Consider the following 26,283-nt stretch of genomic DNA (forward strand, 5'->3'; position numbering starts at 1 on the left):
GGTGGATGGAGCCAGTGAGATCAGACAGTGTGTAACCTGGGGAGGATGGAGCCAGTGAGATCAGACAGTGTGTAACCCGGGAAGGATGGAGTCAGTGAGATCAGACAGTGTGTAACCCGGGGAGGATGGAGCCAGTGAGATCAGACGGTGCGTAACCCGGGGAGGATGGAGTCAGTGAGATCAGACAGTGTGTAACCCGGGGAGGATGGAGTCAGTGAGATCAGACAGTGTGTAACCCGGGGAGGATGGAGTCAGTGAGATCAGACAGTGTGTAACCCAGGGAGGATGGAGTCAGTGAGATCAGACGGTGTGTAACCCAGGGAGGATGGAGTCAGTGAGATCAGACAGTGTGTAACCCGGGGAGGATGGAGTCAGTGAGATCAGACAGTGTGTAACCCAGGGAGGATGGGGTCAGTGAGATCAGACGGTGCGTAACCCGGGGAGGATGGAGTCAGTGAGATCAGACAGTGTGTAACCCGGGGAGGATGGAGCCAGTGAGATCAGACGGTGCGTAACCCGGGGAGGATGGAGTCAGTGAGATCAGACAGTGTGTAACCCGGGGAGGATGGAGCCAGTGAGATCAGACAGTGTGTAACCCGGGGAGGATGGAGCCAGTAAGATCAGACAGTGTATAACCCGGGGAGGATGGAGCCAGTGAGATCAGACAGTGTGTAACCCGGGGAGGATGGAGTCAGTGAGATCAAACAGTGTGTAACCCGGGGAGGATTGGGTCAGTGAGATCAGACAGTGTGTAACCCGGGGAGGATGGAGTCAGTGAGATCAGAGTGTGTAACCCGGGGAGGATGGAGCCAGTGAGATCAGACAGTGTGTAACCCGGGGAGAATGGAGTCAGTGAGATCAGACAGTGTGTAACCCGGGGAGGATGGAGTCAGTGAGATCAGACAGTGTGTAACCCGGGGAGGATGGAGCCAGTGAGATCAGACAGTGTGCAACCCGGGGAGGATGGAGTCAGTGAGATCAGACAGTGTGTAACCCGGGGAGGATGGAGTCAGTGAGATCAGAGTGTGTAACCCGGGGAGGATGGAGCCAGTGAGATCAGACAGTGTGTAACCCGGGGAGGATGGAGTCAGTGAGATCAGACAGTGTGTAACCCGGGGAGGATGGAGTCAGTGAGATCAGACAGTGTGTAACCCGGGGAGGATGGAGTCACTGAGATCAGGCAGTGAGTAACCCGGGGAGGATGGAGCCAGTGAGATCAGACAGTGTGTAACCCGGGGAGGATGGAGCCAGTGAGATCAGACAGTGTGTAACCCGGGGAGGATGGAGTCAGTGAGATCAGACAGTGTGTAACCCGGGGAGGATGGAGCCAGTGAGATCAGACAGTGTGTAACCCGGGAGGATGGAGCCAGTGAGATCAGACAGTGTGTAACCCGGGGAGGATGGAGCCAGTGAGATGAGACCGTGTGTAACCCGGGGAGGATGGAGCCAGTGAGATCAGACAGTGTGTAACCCGGTGAGGATGGAGTCAGTGAGATCAGACAGTGTGTAACCCGGGGAGGATGGAGCCAGTGAGATCAGACAGTGTGTAACCCGGGGAGGATGGAGCCAGTGAGATCAGACAGTGTATAACCCGGGGAGGATGGAGTCAGTGAGATCAGACAGTGTGTAACCCGGGGAGGATGGAGTCAGTGAGATCAGACAGTGTGTAACCCGGGGAGAATGGAGCCAGTGAGATCAGACAGTGTGTAACCCGGGGAGGATGGAGCCAGTGAGATCAGACAGTGTGTAACCCGGGGAGGATGGAGTCAGTGAGATCAGACAGTGTGTAACCCGGGGAGGATGGAGCCAGTGAGATCAGACAGTGTGTAACCCGGGGAGGATGGAGCCAGTGAGATCAGACAGTGTGTAACCCGGGGAGGATGGAGCCAGTGAGATCAGACAGTGTGTAACCCGGGGAGGATGGAGTCAGTGAGATCAGACAGTGTGTAACCCGGGGAGGATGGAGCCAGTGAGATCAGACAGTGTGTAACCCGGGGAGGATGGAGTCAGTGAGATCAGACAGTGTGTAATCCGGGGAGGATGGAGCCTGTGAGATCAGACAGTGTGTAACCCGGGGAGGATGGAGCCAGTGAGATCAGACAGTGTGTAACCCGGGGAGGATGGAGCCAGTGAGATCAGACAGTGTGTAACCCGGGGAGGATGGAGTCAGTGAGATCAGACAGTGTGTAACCCGGGGAGGATGGAGCCAGTGAGATCAGACAGTGTGTAACCCGGGGAGGATGGAGCCAGTGAGATCAGACAGTGTGTAACCCGGGGAGGATCAGCCAGTGAGATCAGACAGTGTGTAACCCGGGGAGGATGGAGTCAGTGAGATCAGACAGTGTGTAACCCGGGGAGGATGGGGCCAGTGAGATCAGACAGTGTGTAACCCGGGGAGGATGGAGCCAGTGAGATCAGACAGTGTGTAACCCGGGGAGGATGGAGTCAGTGAGATCAGACAGTGTGTAACCCGGGGAGGATGGAGCCAGTGAGATCAGACAGTGTGTAACCCGGGGAGGATGGAGCCAGTGAGATCAAACAGTGTGTAACCCGGGTAGGATGGAGTCAGTGAGATCAGACCGTGTGTAACCCGGGGAGGATGGAGCCAGTGAGATCAGACAGTGTGTAACCCGGGGAGGATGGAGACAGTGAGATTTGAGAGTTTAACTCGGAGAGGATTATTTTCACGGCCCCGACATAATAAACGTCTGGATGAAATGTCATACAGACCTTTTTATTTATTGCAGAGTTCCAGAATCCGCCAATGCCTGTCCCCCTCCATGGCTGAAGATTCAAATATGAAATAAGATCCAACATCTTTAACAAGATTGGATATTTGCATTGGTATGCTCACAAAATTCTTCAAAATATATTTTCTGTCCTGACAAGTATCCAGATCTCAAGGAATAACTTGCAGCTTTCACTGAAAGTCGATTGGGACAGGGTTTGAGTAGGAAAACGGGAGTGAGTGATTATCTGGAGGGACAATTGCAGTCACAGTTGGAAGGTGTTGACCTCTGGATTAATTTATGATGGTTTGCTTAAGGGAGCAAACATGAGTCAGGTCAGTGAGCTGTGACAGAGTTGGTGCAGATGGGAAAGGTACATGTTGGAGTATTTAAATGAGTTCAGGGAGAAAGGCAAAATGTCTGTGACCTGAATCGACCAACAAGAGTTTTACAGTATTTGTGAATGGAGCAGTGTGAAGTCTATCAGCTAATGTGTGGTAAATATCCAGATTTGAGACTAAGCAGAATACCACTGTTGGAATTGAAACGGTTTAGACGGAACAGATGGATAGGAAGTTACCACATGATTTTGACCCTGTAACATTGAAAGAACAGCGATGTATGTCCATTTGAGGAAGCTGTCACTTGGAGGGGTAATTGGCAATGGTGGTGCTTCCCCATTCGTCTTTCTGGATGGTGTGATCTGTTAACTCTTGTTGAGGTGTTAATTTTATAGGGGACTTGGATTAAAAAGACCTTGTTAACATTTTTGAGCAGAGCAAAAGTATATGTGTGGTTATCATACGAACATACAAACTAGGTGCAGGAGTAGGTTACTCAGCCCTTTGTGCCTGCTCGTCATTCAGTAAGATCGTGACTGATGGTAACTTCACCCCCACATTCCTGTCTACCATGCTCACACTTTGCCCCCTTGTTAATCAAGAATCTGTCTAGCTTTGTCTTAAAAAATATTCAGGCTCTGGTTGTTATCTCTGCCTTTGAGTGATTCCTTTTTTAAGCAGTGACCCCTAATTCTAGATTCCCACACAAGAGGAGATGTCCTCTCCGCATCCACCCTGTCAAGACTCCTCGGGGTTTTAAAAACTTCAATCAGTCGCCTCTTACTCTGGTAAATTCCTTCACAACTGAAGGAGAACCTCTCTATTCTTTGTAATTAGTTTGCCTCACAATAACAGTAACTTTCTATTAGCTTCCCTACTTAATTGCTGTATATGAAATGAAATGAAAATCGCTTATTGTCACAAGTAGGCTTCAATGAAGTTACTGTGAAAAGCCCCTAGTCGCCACATTCCGGCGCCTGTTCAGGGAGGCTGTTACTGGAATGGAACCGTGCTGCTAGCCTGCCTTGGTCTGCTTTCAAAGCCAGCGATTTAGCCCTGTGCTAAACAGCCCCAGGTGTAGACCACACTTTTGTGATTCATGGACTAGGACACCCAGATCCCTCTGAATCTCGGAGCTCGACAAGCTCTCACCATTCAGATAATAAACTTTTTTTTAATTCTTCCTGCTGACATGAAAAATTTCACTGTTGCCCACATTATGCCCCATTTGCCAGATCTTTACACACTCACTTAACCTGTCCAATGCCCTTTTGTAGCCTCCTTTTGTCACCTTCACAATTTCCTTTCCTATCTTTGTATTGTGAGCAAATTTTGCAACCATACCTGTGGTCCCATCATCCAAGTCATTTGTAAAAATTGTAAACAGTTAAGGTCCCAGCACTGATCAGTATTCATAAAGTATTGGAAGAGAGTACAAGAAATTAATAACACAAAGGTGTTCTTGGGAGTTATGTTAAATATAATTTATTTGTATACAGTTAGGGACTAGGAAGGGAAACAGCACATTTCTTGATTCGTCTTTTAGCAGGTTGAATATTCAAAATGAGATTAAGTGAGAGGCTGCATTGCGGGCAAACCTTTAGAATCTTGTTTTTTGAAATTGATCATAAGAACTAGGAGCAAGAGTAGGCCATCTGGCCCCTCGGGCCTGCTCCGCCATTCAGTGACGTCATGGCTGATCTTTTGTGGACTCAGCTCCACTTTCTCGCCCGAACTCCATAACCCTTAATCCCTTTATTCTTCAAAAAACTATCTATCTTTATCTTAAAAACATTTAATGAAGGAGCCTCAACTGCTTCACTGGGCAAGAAATTCCATAGATTCACAACCCTTTGGGTGAAGAGGTTCCTCCTAAGCTCAGTCCTAAATCTACTTCCCCTTATTTTGAGGCTATGCCCCCTAGTTCTGCTTTCACCCACCAGTGGAAACAACCTGCCCACATCTATCCTGTCTATTCCCTTCATAATTTTATATATTTCTATAAGATCCCCCCTCATCCTTCTAAATTCCAACGAGTACAGTCCCAGTCTACTCAACCTCTCCCCGTAATCCAACCCCTTCAGCTCTGGGATTAACCTAGTGAATCTTCTCTGCACACCCTCCAGTGCCAGTACGTCCTTTCTCAGGTAAGGAGACCAAAACCGAACACAATACTCCAGGTGTGGCCTCACGAACACCGTATACAATTGCAGCATAACCTCCCTAGTCTTAAACTCCATCCCTCTAGCAATGAAGGACAAAATTCAATTTGCCTTCTTAATCACTTGTTGCACCTGTAAACCAACTTTTTGCAACTCATGCACTGGCACACCCAGGTCTCTCTGCACAGCAGCATGTTTTAATATTTCATCATTTAAATAATAATCCCTTTTGCTGTTATTCCTACCAAAATGGATAACCTCACATTTGTCAACATTGTATTCCATCTGCCAGACCCTAGCCCATTCACTTAACCTATACAAATCCCTCTGCAGACTTCCGGTATCCTCTGCACTTTTTGCTTTACCACTCATCTTAGTGTCATCTGCAAACTTGGACACATTGCACTTGGTCCCCAACTCCAAATCATCTATATAAATTGTGAACAACTGTGGGCCCAACACTGATCCCTGAGGGACATCACTAGCTACAGATTGCCAACCAGAGAAACACCCATTAATCCCCACTCTTTGCTTTCTATTAATTAACAATCCTCGATCCATGCTATTACTTTACCCTTAATACCATGCATCTTTATCTTATGCTGCAACCTTTTGTGTGGCACCTTGTCAAAGGCTTTCTGGAAATCCAGATATACCACATCCATTGGCTCCCCGTTAGCTACCGCACTGGTAATGTCCTCAAAAAATTCCACTAAATTAGTTAGGCACGACCTGCCCTTTATGAACCCATGCTGCGTCTGCCCAATGGGATAATTTCCATCCAGATGCCTCGCTATTTCTTCCTTGATGATAGATTCCTGCATCTTCCCTACTACCGAAGTTAAGCTAACTGGCCTATAATTACCCGCTTTCTGCCTATTTCCTTTTTTAAACAGTGAATTAGTGAACATTTGTAGATTCAGCAGATGGTTGAGATAAATGACACCAATAAAGTAACATAGACTAGCCTTGACAATTTGAATTTTTATTTCAGAATTGGCTACAAATCAATAGACTGTAAGCACTTAAATATATATGTCTTATCAGATGGTGTTTAATAACCTGGGTCACGGACTTCAGTTTTTGTGACATGAGGAAATGTAGTTTTCTGGATAAAAAGTCTAAAAATGTAAACTCTACACTTGTGTTCACAGATCCAAACTCCAAAATGACTGAGTTCTTGTGTAACGATTATCAATTGTTCCAGTTGACGAAGTTCTACCGGGACAGTCTAGAACAGGCGATTGAGGAAGGGGTGGAGGGACTCGCACTCATGTTAACAGATGAAGGCCATTTTAGTGGACAGGAATATCATGTAAGTGGAAGGGATGTAAAATTAATTTCTTATATTCTAAGTGTGGGACTGACAGAATACAAGGCTGTGGACCGTGCTGGAAAATAGGATTAGAATAGATAGGTTCTTGGTGGCTGGCACAGACGTAATGGGCTGCAGGACCTCTTGCTGTGCTGTAAAATTATGACTAGATTGGTAACAAAGAAATTGGTCAATGGAATAAGAGACCTCAGTCTCTCAACTTCACCATCTAACATTTTGTCAGCCGCATGATGCAATGAAACTAGTATTGTTCATTAATCAGAGCAATCGGTATGTCTAAAACAGACCCATACCAAGGGTCAGGAAAATATCAAAAGTTCAGAGCTTTTGGAGTCATAGATACAGAAGCTGGAACCTTTTGGAGGTGGTAGGATCCCATCAGCGGTAAGAGGAGCCGGATGTGGCCATGCTTCGGCAGGCAGTGGGACCCCAGGTTGCATTTTGCCGATGTGGATGTCCTAATGGTGACCTGTACCATAAAGCTGGCAGCCGTTTCAGACAGACAGCAACCCGGTGGCTGCAGCTGGGACTGCATCTGGAGAAAGTGGGCATATTGAGGGCTGTGCTGTCACGGTCAGGTAAGAGGGGTTGGTGACACCAGGGTCAGTCGGACAGACTGGGGTGGGGGGCATGTTTCGTCGAGGGCAGACGGCACTGATGGGGGCAGTCATTGGGGGAGACAGATTCCTCCATGAACCAAAGAGGAGGCTTTCCCAGTGAATCCATCTGGTGGCTTCACTGTACAGTGTGATACCTGATGAATTGCGACAATGGGGGAAGCTATTTCTGCCTTGGTTCCACCATGAATGGAGAAGCTCTAAAGGAATATCGTCCATCCCTGAACAACCTATGTTTACCTGGCAATCTCTCCACAAGGCACCACCACACCACCCAATGCCAGGAAAATGCTGGTGGAGAAGGAAATAACCCTGAATTAGGAATTGAATTAATAAAATATAATGCCCGTCAGCCATGTCACTGGGTTCCTGTCACTGATAATATCCCATAATTCCTTAATATAGAGCTCAATGGTGAAAATGCATGAGTCACAAAGTGGGAAAATAAACAATGGGGACAGAAAAACGTGATCATTCTTCTGTACAAAAGTTTATTTTCCCCTCCATGTGTCATTACAACCTCCTGTTTACTACCGGGATGCAATGGTTCATGGGAGCAAATTTATTTTAACCATCTCATTTGTAAACAAATCGATTTACCTGGTCTAACTCATAAAACTGTAAATCTATGGCCTATGACTAAACAGTGGAAACAATCTGTCAGCATTTATTTTGGTATACACTAAAATAAAACTACAATTAAATTGTCATATTGTCTTCTCAACTCTCATGGGATGAGCTCTAAATTATTAAATCCCCATCATAACAGCAATTAGGGACTGGTTTAGCAAGGGGCTGGTTTAGCACAGGGCTAAAGAGCTGGCTTTTAAAGCAGACCAAGGCAGGCCAGCAGCATGGTTCAATTCCCGTACCAGCCTCCCCGAACAGGCGCCGGAATGTGGCGACTAGGGGCTTTTCACAGTAACTTCATTTGAAGCCTACTTGTGACAATAAGCGATTTTCATTTCATTTCAATTCATTCATCCCCAATAACACCCAGATGAATTGGCAGGACAGCTATCTAATTGCTTTGTTTTTCGATAATGGGATGTCCAGATTGATACATTACTGGGTAAAACCTCTGACCTTGTGATCCTGGTGTGCATGTCACTCCCCAAGGGGCATCAGGATCTTGAGCACATAGACTCTAGTTTTCTTTTAAATTATTCGATTTTGGCTCTGGGCAGAATGACAGAGGGAAAAATATCCATGTTGATACATTTCTGTTCTGTTATTTCATTGTTTAGATACACTTTCTTTTGATTCTGTTCATTTTGTTTGCATTTGTCTCCGGCTAAACATCAGGAAGATGGAAGCCGTCATCTTCTACTCCAACTAAGCCTCTGAGCTGGATACTCTGGTTCCCCCAGCCGCGTGTTTCTCGGCTCATGCCGCTCGCTGGCGGTGGGATTCTCTCTTCCCATCACTTGTCAATGGGAATTCCCTTTATTTTATTTTTTTAAATATATTTTATTCAAGATTTTTGGCCAAACATAACAGTTTATGTTTCTTTTACACAACAATAAAGCAATATAAATAACAGTGGCCAGTTTTAAACAAATAAATAATATATAAACAAAAACAAAACTGAATGGCAACTGCCTTGTCCAAAATAAATACTCTCCAAAAATACAATCCAACAATCCAATATAAAATTACCTATAACAAATACCTATACATATTATACATATACAATAACATCTCTGAGAGTCCGTCTGATTCCTCCCCCCCCCCCCCGGGTCGCTGCTGTTGTCTACTTCTTTTCCATTCCCTCTATCTTTCTGTGAGGTAATCGACGAACGGTTGCCACCGCCTGGTGAACCCCTGAGCCGAACCCCTTAACACAAACTTAATCCGTTCTAACTTTATAAACCCTGCCATGTCGTTTATCCAGGTCTCCATACCCGGGGGTTTGGCTTCCTTCCACATTAACAATATCCTGCGCCGGGCTACTAGGGACGCAAAGGCCAACACGTCAGCCTCTCTCGCCTCCTGCACTCACGGCTCTTCTGCAACCCCAAATATAGCCAACCCCCAGCTTGGTTCGACCCGGACCCCCACCACCTTCGAAAGCACCTTTGCCACCCCCACCCAGAACCCCTGTAGTGCCGGGCATGACCAGAACATGTGGGTGTGATTCGCTGGGCCTCTCGAGCATCTCGCACACCTCTCCTCTACCCCCAAAAATTTACTAAGCTGTGCTCCAGTCATATGCGCCCTGTGTAACACCTTAAATTGTATCAGGCTTAGCCTGGTACACGAGGACGATGAGTTTACCCTACGTAGGGCATCAGCCCACAGCCCCTCCTCAATCTCCTCCCCCAGTTCTTCTTCCCATTTCCCTTTCAGCTCATCTACCATGATCTCCCCCTCGTCCCTCATTTCCCTGTATATGTCCGACATCTTACCATCCCCCACCCATGTCTCTGAGATCACTCTATCCTGCACCTCCTGCGTCGGGAGCTGCGGGAATTCCCTCACCTGTTGCCTCGCAAAAGCCCTCAATTGCATGTACCGAAATGCATTCCCTTGGGGCAACCCATATTTTTCCGTCAGCGCTCCCAGACTCGCAAACGTCCCATCTACAAACAGATCTCTCAGTTGTACTACCCCAGCTCTTTGCCATGCTCCAAATCCCCCATCCATTCTCCCCGGAACGAACCTATGATTGTTTCTTATCGGGGACCGCACCGAAGCTCCCGTCCTTCCCCTATGCCGTCTTCACTGCCCCCAAATTTTCAATGTAGCCACCACCACCGGGCTTGTGGTGTATTTCTTTAGTGAGAACGGCAACGGCGCCGTCACCATGGCTTGTAGGCTAGTCCCCCTGCAGGACGCCCTCTCCAATCTCTTCCACGCCGCTCCCTCCCCTTCTCCCATCCACTTACACACCATTGAAACATTGGCGGCCCAGTAGTACTCACTTAGGCTCGGTAGTGCCAGCCCCCCCTGTCCCTACTACGCTGCAAGAATCCCCTCCTCACTCTCGGGGTCTTCCCAGCCCACACAAAACCCATAATACTCTTCTCGATTCTTTTGAAAAAAGCCTTCGTGATCACCACCGGGAGGCACTGAAACACAAAAAGGAATCTCGGGAGGACCACCATTTTAACTGCCTGCACCCTACCTGCCAATGACAGGGACACCATGTCCCATCTCTTAAAGTCCTCCTCCATCTGTTCCACCAACCGCGTTAAATTAAGCCTGTGTAATGTACCCCAATTCTTGGCTATCTGGATCCCCAAGTACCGGAAGTTCCTTGTTACCTTCCTCAACGGTAAATCCTCTATCTCTCTGCTCTGCTCCCCTGGATGCACCACAAACAACTCACTTTTCCCCATGTTCAGTTTATACCCTGAAAAATCCCCAAACTCCCCAAGTATCCGCATTAAATCTCTGGCATCCCCTCCGCCGGGTCCGCCACATATAACAGCAAATCATCCGCATACAGAGATACCCGGTGTTCTTCTCCCCCCCTGAGTACTCCCCTCCACTTCCTGGAACCCCTCAATGCTATGGCCAGGGGTTCAATCGCCAGTGCAAACAATAACGGGGACAGAGGACATCCCTGCCTCGTCCCTCTATGGAGCCGAAAATAGTCAGACCCCCGTCCATTCGTGACGACGCTCGCCATCGGGGCCCTATACAGCAACTGTACCCACCTGATATACCCATCCCCAAAACCAAATCTCCTCAGCACCTCCCACAAATAATCCCACTCCACTCTATCAAATGCTTTCTCGGCATCCATCGCCACCACTATCTCCGCTTCCCCCTCTGGTGGGGGCATCATCATTACCCCTAGCAGCCTCCGTATATTTGTATTCAGCTGTCTCCTCTTCACAAACCCAGTTTGGTCCTCATGAACCACCCCCGGGACACAATCCTCTATCCTCATTGCCATTACCTTGGCCAGAATCTTAGCGTCCACATTCAGGAGGGAAATGGGCCTGTAGGACCGGCATTGCAGCGGGTCTTTTTCCTTCTTTAGGAGGAGCGATATCGTTGCCTCTGACATAGTCGGGGGCAGCTGCCCCCTTTCCCTCGCCTCATTAAAGGTTCTCATCAGTAGCGGGGCCAGCAAGTCCATATATTTCCTATAGAATTCAACTGGGAATCCGTCTGGTCCCGGGGCCTTCCCCGCCTGCATGCTCCCAATCCCTTTCACTACTTCCTCCGTCTCAATCTGTGCTCCCAGTCCCACCCTCTCCTGCTCCTCCACCTTAGGAAATTCCAGCTGATCCAGAAAGCACATCATTCTCTCCTTCCCATCCGGGGGCTGAGCTTCATATAATCTTTCGTAAAATGCCTTGAACACTCCATTCACTCTCTCCGCTCCCCGCTCCATCTCTCCCTCCTCATCTCTCACCCCCCCTATCTCCCTCGCTGCTCCCCTTTTCCTCAGTTGGTGGGCCAGCAACCTGCTCGCCTTCTCCCCGTATTCGTACTGTACACCCTGTGCCTTCCTCCATTGTGCCTCTGCATTACCCGTAGTCAACAAGTCAAATTCTACATGTAGCCTTTGCCTTTCCCTGTACAGTCCCTCCTCCGGTGCCTCCGCATATTGTCTGTCCACCCTCAGAAGTTCTTTCAACAACCGCTCCCTTTCCCTACCCTCCTGCTTTCCTTTATGTGCCCTAATAGATATCAGCTCCCCTCTAACCACTGCCTTCAACGCCTCCCAGACCACTCCCACCTGTACCTCCCCATTATCATTGCGTTCCAAGTACCTTTCAATACACCCCCTCACCCTTAAACACACCCCGTCACCTTTGGGATCAGTGCCCTTCCCAAAACAAAAAAATCTATTTGTGAATAAACTTTGTGGACACAGGAGAAAAACGAAAACTCCTTACTCCTAGGTCTACTAAGTCTCCAGGGGTCTACTCCTCCCATCTGCTCCATAAAGTCCTTAAGCACCCTAGCTGCAGCCGGCCTCCTTCCGGTCCTGGACCTCGATCTGTCCAGCCCTGGGTCCAGCACTGTATTAAAATCTCCACCCATTACCAACTTCCCCACTTCTAGGTCCGGGATTCGTCCTAACATACGCCTCATAAAGTTGGCATCATCCCAGTTCGGGGCATACACGTTCACTAATACCACCGCCTCCCCTTGCAATTTGCCACTCACCATCACGTATCTGCCCCCACTATCCGCCACTATAGTCTTTGCCTCAAACATTACCCGCTTCCCCACTAGTATGGCCACCCCCCTGTTTTTTGCGTCTAGCCCCGAATGAAACACCTGCCCCACCCATCCTTTGTGTAGTCTGACCTGGTCTATCAGCTTCAGATGCGTCTCCTGAAGCATAACCACTTCTGCCTTAAGTTTCTTTAGGTGTGCGAGTACCCGTGCGCTCTTAATCGGCCCGTTCAGCCCTCTCACATTCCACGTGATCAACTGGGTTGGGGGGCTCTTTACGCCCCCCCCTTGACGACTAGCCATCTCCTTTTTCAATCCAGCTCCTCACCCGGTTCCCACGTAGCCGTATCTCCCCCAAGCGGTGCCCCCCCGCCCCGCCCAGCCCCCCCCCATACCAGCTCCCCCTTCTCCCCAGCAGCAGCAACCCAGTTAACCCCCCCCCCGCTAGATCCCAAACTAGCGTAATTGCACCCCCCCATGTTGCTCCCAGAAGCCAGCAAACTCTGGCCGACCTCGGCTTCCCCCCGTGACCTCGGCTCACACTGTGCGAGGCCCCCTCCTTCCTTCTTCCCTGTTCCCGCCGCAATTACCATAGCGCGGGAACAAAGCCCGCGCTTCCCTTTTAGCCCCGCCCCCAATGGCCGGCGCCCTCAGCTCCTCATCCTCCCTCCCCCACGACATGGGGAAGAGAGAAAAGTTACAGGGTCGCAGGATTAACAACTTGGGAAGTCATCTCTTCCCTCTTTTCCCCCCCTTCATCCCACATATTCACCCCCCCACTTTGTCCCAAACGTTCTTTTTCTGGCCCGCTCACTCCAGTTTCTCCTCGACAATAAATGTCCACGCCTCACCTGCCGTTTCGAAGTAGTGGTGTTTCCCTTGATGTGTGACCCACAGTCTAGCCGGTTGCAGCATTCCAAATTTAATCTACGTTTGTGCAGCACCGCCTTGGCCCGATTAAAGCTTGCCCTCCTTCTCGCCACCTCCGCACTCCAATCTTGATATACGCGGATCACCGCGTTCTCCCACCTACTGCTCCGAGTTTTCTTTGCCCATCTGAGGACCATCTCTCTGTCCTTATATCGGAGAAATCTCACCACTATGGCTCGAGGAATTTCTCCAGACCTCGGTCTTCGCGCCATAACTCGATAGGCTCCCTCCACCTCCAGCGGACCCGTCGGGGCCTCCGATCCCATTAACGAGTGCAGCATCGTGCTCACATATGCCCCGACGTCCGCCCCTTCTACACCTTCGGGAAGACCAAGAATCCTTAAATTCTTCCTCCTCGCATTATTCTCCAGCACCTCCAGCCTTTCCACACACCTTTTGTGTTGTGCCTCGTGCATCTCCGTTTTCACCACCAGGCCCTGTATGTCGTCCTCATTTTCAGCAGCCTTTGCCTTCACGACCCGAAGCTCCTGTTCCTGGGTCTTTTGCTCCTCCTTTAGCCCCTCAATCGCTTGTACTATCGGGGCCAATAGCTCCTTCTTCATCTCCTTTTTGAGTTCTTCCACGCAACGCCGCAGGAACTCTTGTTGGTCAGGGCCCCATATTAAACTGCCTCCTTCCGACGCCATCTTGCTTTGTGCCTGCCTTCCTGGCCGCTGCTCTAGAGGATCCACCGCAATCCGGCCACTTTCCTCTCTTTTTTCCATCCGTGTCCAGGGGGGATTCCCTTCTGGATTACTGCACAGTGTTTTTTGCCGTTAAAATTGCCGTTGGGGCTCCTATCAAGAGCCCAAAAGTCCGTTCCACCGGGAGCTGCCGAAACGTGCGACTTAGCTGGTCATCGCCGCACCCGGAAGTCGGAATTCCCTTTATAACCACGCCATAACGCTGCGAAGCCCGCTGGCATGGATGCGCTGCCAGCGGGAACAGAAAATGTCACCGGCTGGAGAATTCTGGCCTCTTGTCGCCATGCCATTTAATTTCATTCCCCCACCTAACCAGTGCCAGAGGTTGAAACAGACTGTCCACAACTTCATTGTGCAAACTTGAACTGAACTCTCGACCACACATACTGACTTATAAAAATCAATTGCTTCAATTCATAATACAGTTTCCATCTCCAGGTCCGTATCAGTCCTTCCCGTGATGAACACTCACTGTAGCTCCAACCCCGACTATTCCATTATTCTTCTGGCCAGACCTCCATCTTCTTCAAGCTTGAGGAACTCTAAAACTTTATTGCTTTGCCCCCAACATTCCTTGGGTCCTGTTCAGGTATTACACTTGCATTTATTTAAGGATAATGACTCCGGATCTTTGACAATTCCCTGTTTAAAATTTCCATCTTTTTCTTTAAATATTCTTTAAGGACTTGACCCTTCCTATCTCTGTAACTTCCTCCAGCTCTAAACTCTCGTATGTCACTGAAATTGCCTGTAACTTTGATTCTCATTACTTGCACCCTATCTTCTTTACATCACCACTTATGACCAAGTGTTTTGTTGTCTTATTATCCATTCTCTGAAATTCACGCCACCTTCCTCTCCTCCTTAGAACATACCATTTCTGATTTGGTAATGTCTACTAATGTATCCTGCTTTGTATTGGGTCCATTATCTGATTGCTCCTCTGTGAAGTGCTGTGGGAGGTTTTTCTACAGTGTAAAATCTGTATGAACATAAGTTCATGAAAGAAGTACTGACAACCTGAGCCCAAATGCTGAACACGGATAATGAGAGTTCACTCCGGCTGAAGATATTTCAAATAACCATTGGAAATGTGATTGAATTCTGACTTTTTGTTTGTTCGATTCTACCGACCACGAAATTAACAATGTTGTTTTGATCAGTCGGTGGTTATTTCTCTGCGTTTTCTTGCTACTTGCCCACTTCAGAAAGGTCCCTTCACTGTCACCTGAGTTCTGATTCACTGCTATTTTATTTCTGAGTAAATCGGCAAGTGTGACAGCAGGCTTGTCTGTCAGTAATCTGATGTCATGTTGGACACTGAAGGATAGAGGAAACTAATTACACTTATATGATTATGAGTCATTCTTCGCACGTTGGGCGGCTTGGTAGCACAGAAGTCAGCACTGCTGCCTCATAGAACCAGAGACCTGGGTTCAATGATGGCCTTGAGGGACTGTCTGTGCGGAGTCTGCACATCCTCCCCGTGTGTGCGTGGATTTCCTCCGGGTGCTCCGGTTTCCTCCCACAGCCCAAAGATGTGCAGGTTAGATGAATTGGGCAGACTAAAAAAAATTGCCCCTTAGTGTCGAAAGTGTAGCACGTTAGATGGGGTTATGGCTATAGGGCAGGGGTGTGGGTCTAGGTAGGGTGCTCTTTCAGAGGGACGGTGCAGATTTGGTGGGCCAAATGGCCTCCTACACTATTGGGATTCTATTCAACCTAACTGTATTGTGATTTCAAATGGAGTTCATTCACATTTATTTGCTGTTAATGAAAGACCCAGGATGTTTGCAAAATGTTTACCCATGTTTAGAATGTTTAGAATCGGCTCAGTGACTATTTTCTGTGCTCAAAGCAACTGTGAAAACCATCACTGAGCAGATCCTTTCCTTCTCATTCTCAGTGTTTATGTTTCACTTTGCTCCTCAATATGTTCATTATTATTCTTTACAGAAAGTCACTGAGCTCGTGGAGAAGGGAAACCGGACGGAGAGTTCCAAACTTCTCCTAAATCTGGTGATGGAGAAAGACTCTCGGGCCCGAAGGGTGATGTGGGAATCCTTTGTGAAAGTCCGCTGTTGGCTGCCAAAGCTGGACAAAATACTGGAAGAAATAGAGGAATTCGGTATGCTAAAATCAGAGTGAATTCAATTTCAGATTCGAACGCTTGACTAATACAACATGTTCTGATTTTGTGAAATGTAATTGTTTTAAGCAGGATCTGATCCATTTGCTTATATGAGCACTGCACAAGGTTCATCCAAATTACCTAGTCACCTGAAAGGTAAGAGATGATACAGAGATTTCAAAATGTTTATTTCACTTGTGCGAATCAGATTTGAATGTTACAATTTAGAGATTGTCCGACCCTGTGAATTGGAAGTTCAAAGTCTCTCCGGACAGGATTAAACATCGTTTCTGTCATTTGGAACGTTGCATTATTTCACTGAATCCAGCTATCACTTGTGAAGCCTTCTACACTCTTAGTCAAACCTCATGTAATGTGAAAGCCCATTCCCACCTGGCAGGACCTTTCAGGATCCTGATACACTGTGAAACCCTGCACAAATCTTGCAGTTGGGGAAGCAGTGGTGTAATGGCAAGTAAATAGACTTTATAAGACGGCATAGTGGTTAGGACTGCTGCCTCATAGCGCCAGGGACCTGGGTTTGATTCCGACCTTGGGTGACTGTCTATGTGGAGTTTGCACATTCTCCCTGTGTCTGCATGGGTTTCCTCCGGGTGCTCTGGTTTCCTCCCACTGTCCAAAGATGTGCAGGTTAGGTGGATGGGCCATGGTAAATTGCCCCTTAGTGTCCAACTGTTAGGTGGGGTTGGAGTGTAGTGGGCCTGGGTCGGGTGCTTTTTCAGGGGGTCGTTGCAGACTCAATGGGCCGAATGGCTTCCTTCTGCATCATAGAATTGAATCATAGAATTTACAGTGCAGAAGGAGGCCATTCCACCCATCGGGTCCACACTGGCTGTTGAAAGAGCACCCTGCCTAAGGCCATGCCTTCACCCTATCCCCGGAATCCAGTAACCCCAGCAAACCTTTTTGGACACTAAGGAGCAATTTAGTGTGGCTAATCCATCTAACCTGCACATCTTTGGACTGTGGGAGAAACCGGAGCACCCGGAGAAAACCCACGCAGACACGGGGAGAAAGTGCAAACTCCACGCAGACAGTCACCCGAGGCTGGAATTGAACCTGCGTCCCTGGAGCTGTGAGACAGCAGTGCTAACCACTGTGCCACCCCTGCATTGTAGCAATTCTGTAAATACAATGGCCCAATCAATGTTCAAATTCTGCCTGACAGCTGATGGAATGTCAATAAATCTAGAATTTTGAACAAATGTAGTCTCAGTAATGCTGACCATGAAACCATGGTGGATTGTCGTAAAAGCCCATCTGATTCACTAATGTCCTTTAGGGAAAGAAATCTGCCATCCTTACCTTGACGAGCCTTCCTCCCGCCCCCACCAACCATATTTCTGACTGTTGGCTGCCATGTAAAATGTGCAATAAATTCTGTTGCATTAAGCCACGACAGAAAAGTCGGAAAGGAATTGGATGGACCTGGCATCAACCTAGGTGCCAGAAACAACATCCAGCCCTGTCAATCCTGCAAAGTCCTCCTTACTCACATGTGGGAGTTTGTGCCAAAATTGCTCGAGCTGTCCCACAGACTGGATAAACAAGCGCCTGATATGGTCACACTCTCAGAATCAAAATCGAGGGAGCTGTCCACAGATTGGATAAACAAGCACCACCACTGACAGAGTTGGCCACGTCATAAAGGGCATAGCCACTAGACTGTATCTGAGTCAGGTGGTGAGGGAGCTAACAAGAGGGGGAAAAAACATACTTGTCCTCATCTTCACCAGTCTACCTGTTGTGGCTACATTTGTCCATGACAATACAGGTACGCGTGGTCACCGCACAGTCCTTGTACAGGCAAAGTCACGTCTTCACACAGAGGATACCTTCTATTGTGCTTTGTGGCACTACCATTGTTCTAAATGAGATAGATTTTGAAAAGGTCTCACAACTCAACTGAGGAAAGTGAGGCATTATGTGGCCAACAGTGGCAACAGAATTGTACTCGACCACAATTTGAAACTCGTGGCCTGACTCTACCATTATCATCAAACCAGGGGATCAACCCTGGTTCAAGGAAGAGTGCAGGAGGACTTGCCAGGAGCAGAATCAGAAATACATAAAAATGAGGTGGCAACCTGAAATGAAAATGAAATGAAAATCGCTTATTGTCACGAGTAGGCTTCAATGAAGTTACTGTGAAAAGCCCCTAGTCGCCACATTCCGGCGCCTGTTCAGGGAGGCTGTTACGGGAAGCTACTACAACACGGGACTATTTGTGTGCTTTAGACAGATCTAGGCAATCCCACAACCAACAGATCGGATGTCTGCATTATTGTTAACTTGCAAATGAAGTTTCCAATAAAGATTAACATTTTACACACACTTTTGTTAAAGTTATGAATTAAATCTTGCAACATATTTCTCAATATTGAAATGGTCTTGAGAATTTCTTATTAATTCAATACAACTAACAATGAGAACCACTTTGTCTGTTCTAATTGAAGATGTTCAGCGGAAACACAAGGAGACACTCCGGGTACAAACTGAAACACTGAGAGTGAACACTATCCTGATCAAGGAGAACGTTAAGATTGTCCAGCTGGTTGATCGATACGCCGAACTAACGATCATTTCCAATGTCCGAGATCGGACACTTGTAGAACATGAACTGCTGGCAAGAGGACGAGACCATGAAGAGTGGAGAGAGAAACATCTCCGGAGAGAACTGGAGAAAATCTGAACCGATCAATTGTTCCCGAGCAGTTTTTCCCAGAGGCACAGTTCACTCCACAAGATGAGTAGATTTTTCCACCAATCCAAATCTGGGAGTTCAGCAGCAGTGAGTGGAGTCCCGGGAATTGGAAAAACAACAATGGTACAAAAGATTGTTTATGACTGGGCCACTGGGAAAATATACCCACACTTTCAATTTGTTTTCAGTTTTAAATTCCGGGATTTGAACACTATTAACTGTAGAATAAACCTGAGGAATCTGATACTGGATCAGTATCCTTACTTTAGGAATGTTTTAGCAAAGCTTTGGAAGAACCCAGAGGGATTGCTGTTTATATTTGATAGTTTGGATGAATTCAAGGGCAGTATTAATTTTGCTGACACTCGGAGAAATACAGAACCTCAGTCCATGTGCACAGATCCGGAATGCTGGTGTGAAGTGTCTGACATTGTGTACAGTTTAATACAGCACAAGCTGCTCCCAGGATGTTCAGTGCTAGTGACCAGCCGCCCCACTGCATTACATTTATTAGAAAAGGCTGAGATCAGTGTCTGGGCTGAAATCCTGGGATTTGTTGGTGATGAACGGAAGGAATATTTCAACAGGTTTTTTGAAGATCAGACGGTGGCAGCAGCTGTTTTCAAACATGTGGAGGAGAATGAGATCCTGCACACCATGTGCTACAACCCTTCCTATTGCTGGATCCTCGGTCTGTCACTGGGTCCCTTCTTTACACAAAGAGACAGGAAACAGCAGCAAGTTCCCAAGACCATTACCCAACTATATTCCTACTATATGTACAACATTCTAAAAAACCATCAGAGAGAGATTGAAAGCCCCCGCGATGTGTTACTGAAGCTTGGTGAGATGGCCTTCACAGGAGTCTCCGAGAAGAAGATTGTGTTTAGAAATGGAGATTTGATCAAGTACAATCTGCAACCTTCCCAGTTCCTGTCTGGGTTCCTGATGGAACTTTTGGAGAGAGATGATTCTGTCCAGAGTGTGGTTTACACATTCCCACACCTCACCATCCAGGAGTTTGCAGCTGCACTCGCACAATTCCTGACTCCAGATCCTGGGGATATTGGGAAACTCCTCAGTGAAGCCCACAGCAAGGGAGATGGACGATTTGAGATATTTCTCCGTTTTGTTGCTGGTCTCTCCTCCCCACAGTCAGCTCAGCCCCTGGAGGAGTTTCTGGGTCCATTTCTTCACCAAACAACCTGTCGAGTGATTGACTGGGTGAAGGAGAAGGTTAAAGGACAGATTACCAACAGAGGCAGTGAAACATGTAAAAGTGATCTCATGAACACATTCCACTACCTGTTTGAGTCTCAGAATAAAGCACTGGCTCAGAGCACAGTGGGATCTGTGGAAACAGTTGCATGTAGTGAATTGCGTCTGACCCCAATTGACTGTGCAGTCCTGTCTCATGTCATTGGGCTCTGTGATACAGTAAAACAACTCGATCTGTTTGCCTGCTTCATTCAGTGTGAAGGACTACACTGGCTGGTACCCGTTCTACACAAATGCCAGAAGTTGAGGTAACTGCTTGTTTGGCCCTGTACCTGGTATGGTAATTGTCGAGGAACCATTTAACCATTTAATCTGTTCTAGAAGAAAACAATACCTTCCAGTCCATGCAAAGAGAGGCAGAGTCAGAAAAACGTCCCAAAATAAGCAGACAAGTATAAATTTCCAAGATGGAAAATAAGAATGATTTTGTTGCTGAAATGTTGTTGGTTTACTTATTGTTGACTCGAAGAATTTGACCATGGAATTAAGATGAAAGCAAGAACAAAATATAGATATTCTGAACATATTTAAATGAGTATTTAAAAAAAAATCTGTGCAGATCAAAATGAGATTAAAATGCTCATAACTAAATATATTGGGCGCGATTCTCCGACCCCCCACCGGGTCGGAGAATCGCCAGGAGCTGGCGTGAATCCCGCCCCCGCCATGTCCCGAATTCTCCGCCACCAGAGATTCGGCGGGGGCGGGAATCGCGCCGGTCGGCGGGCCCATCCCCGGCGATTCTCCGGCCCGCGATGGGCCGAAGTCCCGCCGCTGTCGACCCTCGCCAGCCGGCGTGGATTGAACCACCTACCTTACCGGTGGGGGCAGACGGCGTGGGCGGCCGGGATCCTGGGGGGGGGCACGGGGCGATCTGGCCCCGGGAGGTGCCCCCACGGTGGCCTGGCCCGTGATCGGGGCCCACCGATCGGAGGGCGGGCCTGTGCCGCGGGGGCACTCTTTTTCTTCCGCCTTTGCCATGGTCTCCACTATGGCGGAGGCGGGAGAGACCCCCTCCACTGCGCATGAGCGGGGATGCCGTGAGCGTCCGCTGACGCTCCCGCGCATGCGTCGCCCGGCGAAGTCCTTTCGGCGCCGGCTGGCGTGGCGCCAAAGGCCTTTCCCGCCAGCTGGCGGGGGGGAAATCACTCCGGCGCGGGCCAAGCCCTCACATTGAGAATTCCGCACCTTTGGGGCGGCCCGACGCCGGAGTGGTTCCCGCCACTCAATTACGCCGGATACCCCCGCCCGCCGGGTAGGGGAGAATCCCGGCCATTAACTGTAAGTTGCACAGATCAGAGGAAAAATAAGTTCGACATACATATGATAATAAATAATTAAATGGTTTCTCCCGACAAGGTGAAAAATCTTTGAGACTTTATGTAAGACAACCTTTTCAGATCTAATTATTTAAAATTGCTCCCAAATTACGTTCATTAAATGAGGAAACTTGCTGCAGGTTTAAGGCTCAAATTCCCGCATTAGCCATTTATACCCTAGATGGCTGAATACCTGGGAGGAATTTCCAAGAATCTGTATCATTGACTGGTTCTCTGGTAAAACTGTCAGTGATATGGCGGCACAGTGGTTAGCACAGCTGCCTCACGCCACTGAGGACCCAGGTTCGATCCCGGCCCTGGGTCATTGTGTGGAGTTTTCCCATTCTCCCCGTGCCTGCGTGGGTTTCACCCCCACAACCCGAGGGTGTGCAGGTAGGTGGATTGGCCACGCGGATTTGCCCCTTAATTGGAAAAAAATAACTCTAAATGTTTTTAATTTTTTTAAACTCAGTGATATAGAACAGCGTTTTGCAGTAATCCAACCTTCATGTGAAGATCCGCTGGAAGTCAAAATCTCCCAGAAATTAAACAATAGCCGTACTTGCAATAAATGTAGAGCCTGTTTAATGGAGAATAAATTCCCTATAATTTAGGAGAACAGGGTCATTCAGCTTTGTCAAAACACAGAGAGTGACCCGGGGTCGGGATCGAACCCAGGTCCTCAGTGCTGTGAGGCAGTAGTGCTAACCACGATGTCACCATGCCGCCCACAGAATGAGAATGGACAGAGAGACGTTTACAGACTGCACACAGACAACTCTATCTAATAAATACTGAGAGGGGCGAGAGTGGTATTTACCAGTAGAGTCAAACTAATGATGGTGAAGTTTTTTTTACAATGCTCACTAATTTCTTTTCCATTCAATTGAAAAGACAATGGGGTCAGGTGTAGTATGGGAGCATGATCCAATATTACCTATCATACATTATCCACAAAAGATCGAATTATCCCTAATAAATATCATTTTCAGTAACTAATGCCGCCGAACAAATTGGAACCTCTGCTGCACATTAAGCTGCCACCCTCAGGTTAGAGGACCCTCCCCGGTAGAAATCATTTGATTATTTATGATCATATGAATGCATAGATTAAGTGAGGGATGCCCTGCTTCAAGTGCCAGACATCTGGCTTCCCTGTGACATCTCAGTTCCCTCTGGTGTTAGGGAGGCTTTGACACAAACCACAGATTCTCCCTCAGGACAAACAGCAGCCTCGGTGATGGCTGCCATGTGAGGCCAAATTAATACCTCCATTCCCACCCCCACTGGTTCTAAGTGAACAGAAAACTGGACTCCATACCAATGAATTATATCTCCGTTTGAAATTCATAACTCAAATCGGGTTCCCATTGATTTCTGTCTCGAAAATAAACCTATCTCTTGTTTCTCACTTAGAAACTTTAGTCCATTTTAATGTTTCTTGCTCTGTATGTTTAGACTGATTCTTAATAATCTGGGAGATTCAGGAGTGAAACTACTGTCTGCGGCTCTGAGGAATCCGGACTGTAAAATACAGAGGCTGAAGTAAGTAACAGATTCTGTTTATAATAACTAGATGCCTTACAAGGTGAATTATTAGTGTCAGGAATCATGCCATTTATAAACACTATATTATTACGAGGATCAGTAATGTATTGATATTAAACAGTGGGGGTGAAAATGGACATGGGTATGGATGCAAAACAGGCAAAATCAAATTTGATGTTGGCTTTAGAAACAACTGATGTTGACGTCTATTGAAGTAGATTAATTATCCCAGGAGATCAATGCCGTAATGTCTATTCTGCAACCCCATCCATGTCCAATTCCATCCCGATCTGATTTTCTCCAGATTTCCATTGTTGTTTCCCCTCTCTGATCCCCAGGCTGGGTAATAATGCTCTCACAGACAATTGTATCGAAGATCTCGCCTTCACTCTCAGGGAAAACCAGTCTCTGAAAAATCTGGATCTGGGCCATAATAAACTGGGAGATTCAGGAGTGAAACTACTGTCTATGACTCTGAAGAATCCAGACTGTAAAATACAGAAACTGAGGTCAGTACCAGACTACGACAATGTTTATAATCATTGGGATTCTTCGAATCATAGAATCCCTACAGTGCAGAAGGAGGTCATTCGGCCCATCGAGTCTGCATGGTCCCTGGAACGAACACCCTACTTGAGCCCACGCCTCCACCCTATCCCAGAAACCCTACCTATCCTTTTTGGCACTATGAGGCAATTTAGCATGGCCAATCCATCTAACCTGCACATCTTTGGACTGTGGGAGGAAACCCACACATACGCTGGGAGAAAGGGCAAACTCCAAACAGACAGTCACCCAAGGCCGGAACTAAACCCGGGTCCCTGGAGCTGTGAGTAAGCAGTGCAAACCACTGTGCCTCTGTTCCGTGCCTACTAAACCTTCTGATCTGGAGACAGATGTGTTACCGTTGCGCCACAAGCCCATTCAGTATGTTATTATCAGTACCAGTAATAATGTCATTAATAAACTCTGTACAAGGTCCCAAGTTGATCCCGGCTCTGGGTCACTGACCGTGTGGATTTTGCACATTCTGCCCCTGTTTGCGTGGGTTTTGCCCCCACAACCCAAAGATGTGCAGGCTAAGTGGATTGGCCACGCTAAATTGCCCCTTAATTGGAAAAAAATGAATTGCTACACTAAATTTTAAAATAAAGTAAACATTGTACATTCTCATTACTGTCAGTAGCAATGTTGTTAATATGGTCAAGGAGAGTAACAATGCTTTGTAACAGTTGACCACAAGATGAATTCAAGAAAAGAGATAGTGTGCAATTCTGGAATCCACATTATAGAAGGGATGTGCAGAGTAGATTTTTCAGGATGTTGCCTGGCCTGGAGAGTTTAGTTGTACGTAGAGACATAGCCATGATGTGGAGATGCCGGTGTTGGACTGGGGTGAGCAAAGTAAGAAGTCTTACAACACCAGGTTAAAGTCCAACAGGTTTGTTTCAAATCACTAGCTTTTGGAGCACTGCTCCTTCCTCAGCTGCATTCATCTGAGGAAGGAGCAGTGCTCCGAAAGCTAGTGATTTGAAACAAACCTGTTGGACTTCAACCTGGTGTTGTAAGACTTCTTACATAGATATATAGAAGATAGGAGCAGGAGGAGGCCTTTTGGCCCTTCGAGCCTGCTCCGCCATTCATCACGATCATGGCTGACCATCCAACTCAATAGCCTAATCCTGCTTTCTCCCCATACCCTTTGATCCCATTCTCCCCAAGTACTATATCTAGCCGCCTCTTGAATATATTTAATGTTTTAGCATCAACTATTTCCTATGGTAATGAATTCCACAGGCTCACCACTCTTTGTGTGAAGAAATGTCTCCTTATATCTGTCCGAAATCTGTCGAAGGGGGCAGCACGGTAGCATTGTGGATAGCATAAATGCTTCACAGCTCCAGGGTCCCAGGTTTGATTCCGGCTTGGGTCACTGTCTGTGCGGAGTCTGCACATCCTCCCCGTGTGTGCGTGGGTTTCCTCCGGGTGCTCCGGTTTCCTCCCACAGTCCAAAGATGTGCGGATTAGGTGGATTGGCCATGCTAAATTGCCCATAGTGTCCAAAATTGCCCTTTGTGTAGGGTGGGGTTACTGGGTTATGGGGATAGGGTGGAGGTGTGGATCTTGGGTAGGGTGCTCTTTCCAAGAGCCGGTGCAGACTCGATGGGCCGAATGGCCTCCTTCTGCACTGTAAATTCTATGAAATGGTTTACCCCGAATCCTCAGACTGTGACCCCTGGTTCTGGACACATCCATCATTGGTAGCATCTTACTTGCATCTACCCTGTCTAGTCCTGTTAAAATTTTGTAAGTCTCTATGAGACCCCCCTCATTCTTCTGAACTCCAGCGACAACAATCCCAACCTAGTCAATCACTCCTCATATGACAGTCCCGCCATCCCTGGAATCAGTCTGGTAATCCTTCGCTGCACTCCCTCAAGAGCAAGAACATCCTTCCTCAGAGAAGGAGACCAAAACTGCGCACAGTACTCCAGGTGTGGCCTCACCAAGGCCCTGTATAATTGCAGCAACACATCCCTCCTTCTATACTCGAAACCTCTCGCAATGAAGGCCAACATACCATTGGCCTTCTTTACCGCCTGCTGTACCTGCATTCTTACCTTCAGCGAATGGTGCACAAGGACACCCAGGTCCCACTGCACACTCCCCTCTCCCAATTTACAAACATTCAGGTAGTAATCTGCTTTCCTGCTTTTGATTCCAAAGTGAATAACCTCACACTTATCCAAATAATACTGCATTTGCCATTGATTTGCCAACTCGCCCAACCTGTCCAGAACTTGCTGTAGGATCCCTGCATCCTCGTTACATTTCACCCTCCCACCTAACTTGGTATCATCTGCAAACTTTGAGATGTTACATTTTTTATTCCCTCATCCAAATCATTAATATATATTGTGACTAACTGGGGTCCCAGCACCGATCCCTGTGGTACCCTGCTAGTTACTGCCTGCCAATTTGAAAAGGACCCATTAATCCCTACTCTTTGTTTCCTCTCTGCCGACCAGTTTTCTATCCACCTCAGTACATTTCCCCCAATTCCATGCACTTTCATTTTGCACAATAATCTCTTATGCGGGACTTTGTCAAACGCCTTCTGAAAGTCCAAATATACCACATCGATTGGCTCCCCCTTGTCAACTGTACAGGTTACATCTGCAAAGAATTCCAATAGATTTGTTAAGCATGATTTCCATGCTGGAAATTATCTTTCATAAATCCATGCTGACTCTGACTGATCCTGCCACTGCTTTCTAAATATTCCGCTGTAACGTCCTTGATAGTGGATTCAAGCATTTT

General features: G+C 47.4%; 1 pseudogene; it reads left to right on the forward strand.

The window, feature by feature from the left end:
- Window positions 1–26,283, forward strand: part of LOC140410252 (NACHT, LRR and PYD domains-containing protein 3-like) — a 108,400-nt pseudogene that overhangs the window by 62,832 nt on the left and 19,285 nt on the right.

This window comes from Scyliorhinus torazame, chromosome 4 (genome assembly GCF_047496885.1).
Source record: "Scyliorhinus torazame isolate Kashiwa2021f chromosome 4, sScyTor2.1, whole genome shotgun sequence".
Lineage (NCBI taxonomy): Eukaryota > Metazoa > Chordata > Chondrichthyes > Carcharhiniformes > Scyliorhinidae > Scyliorhinus > Scyliorhinus torazame.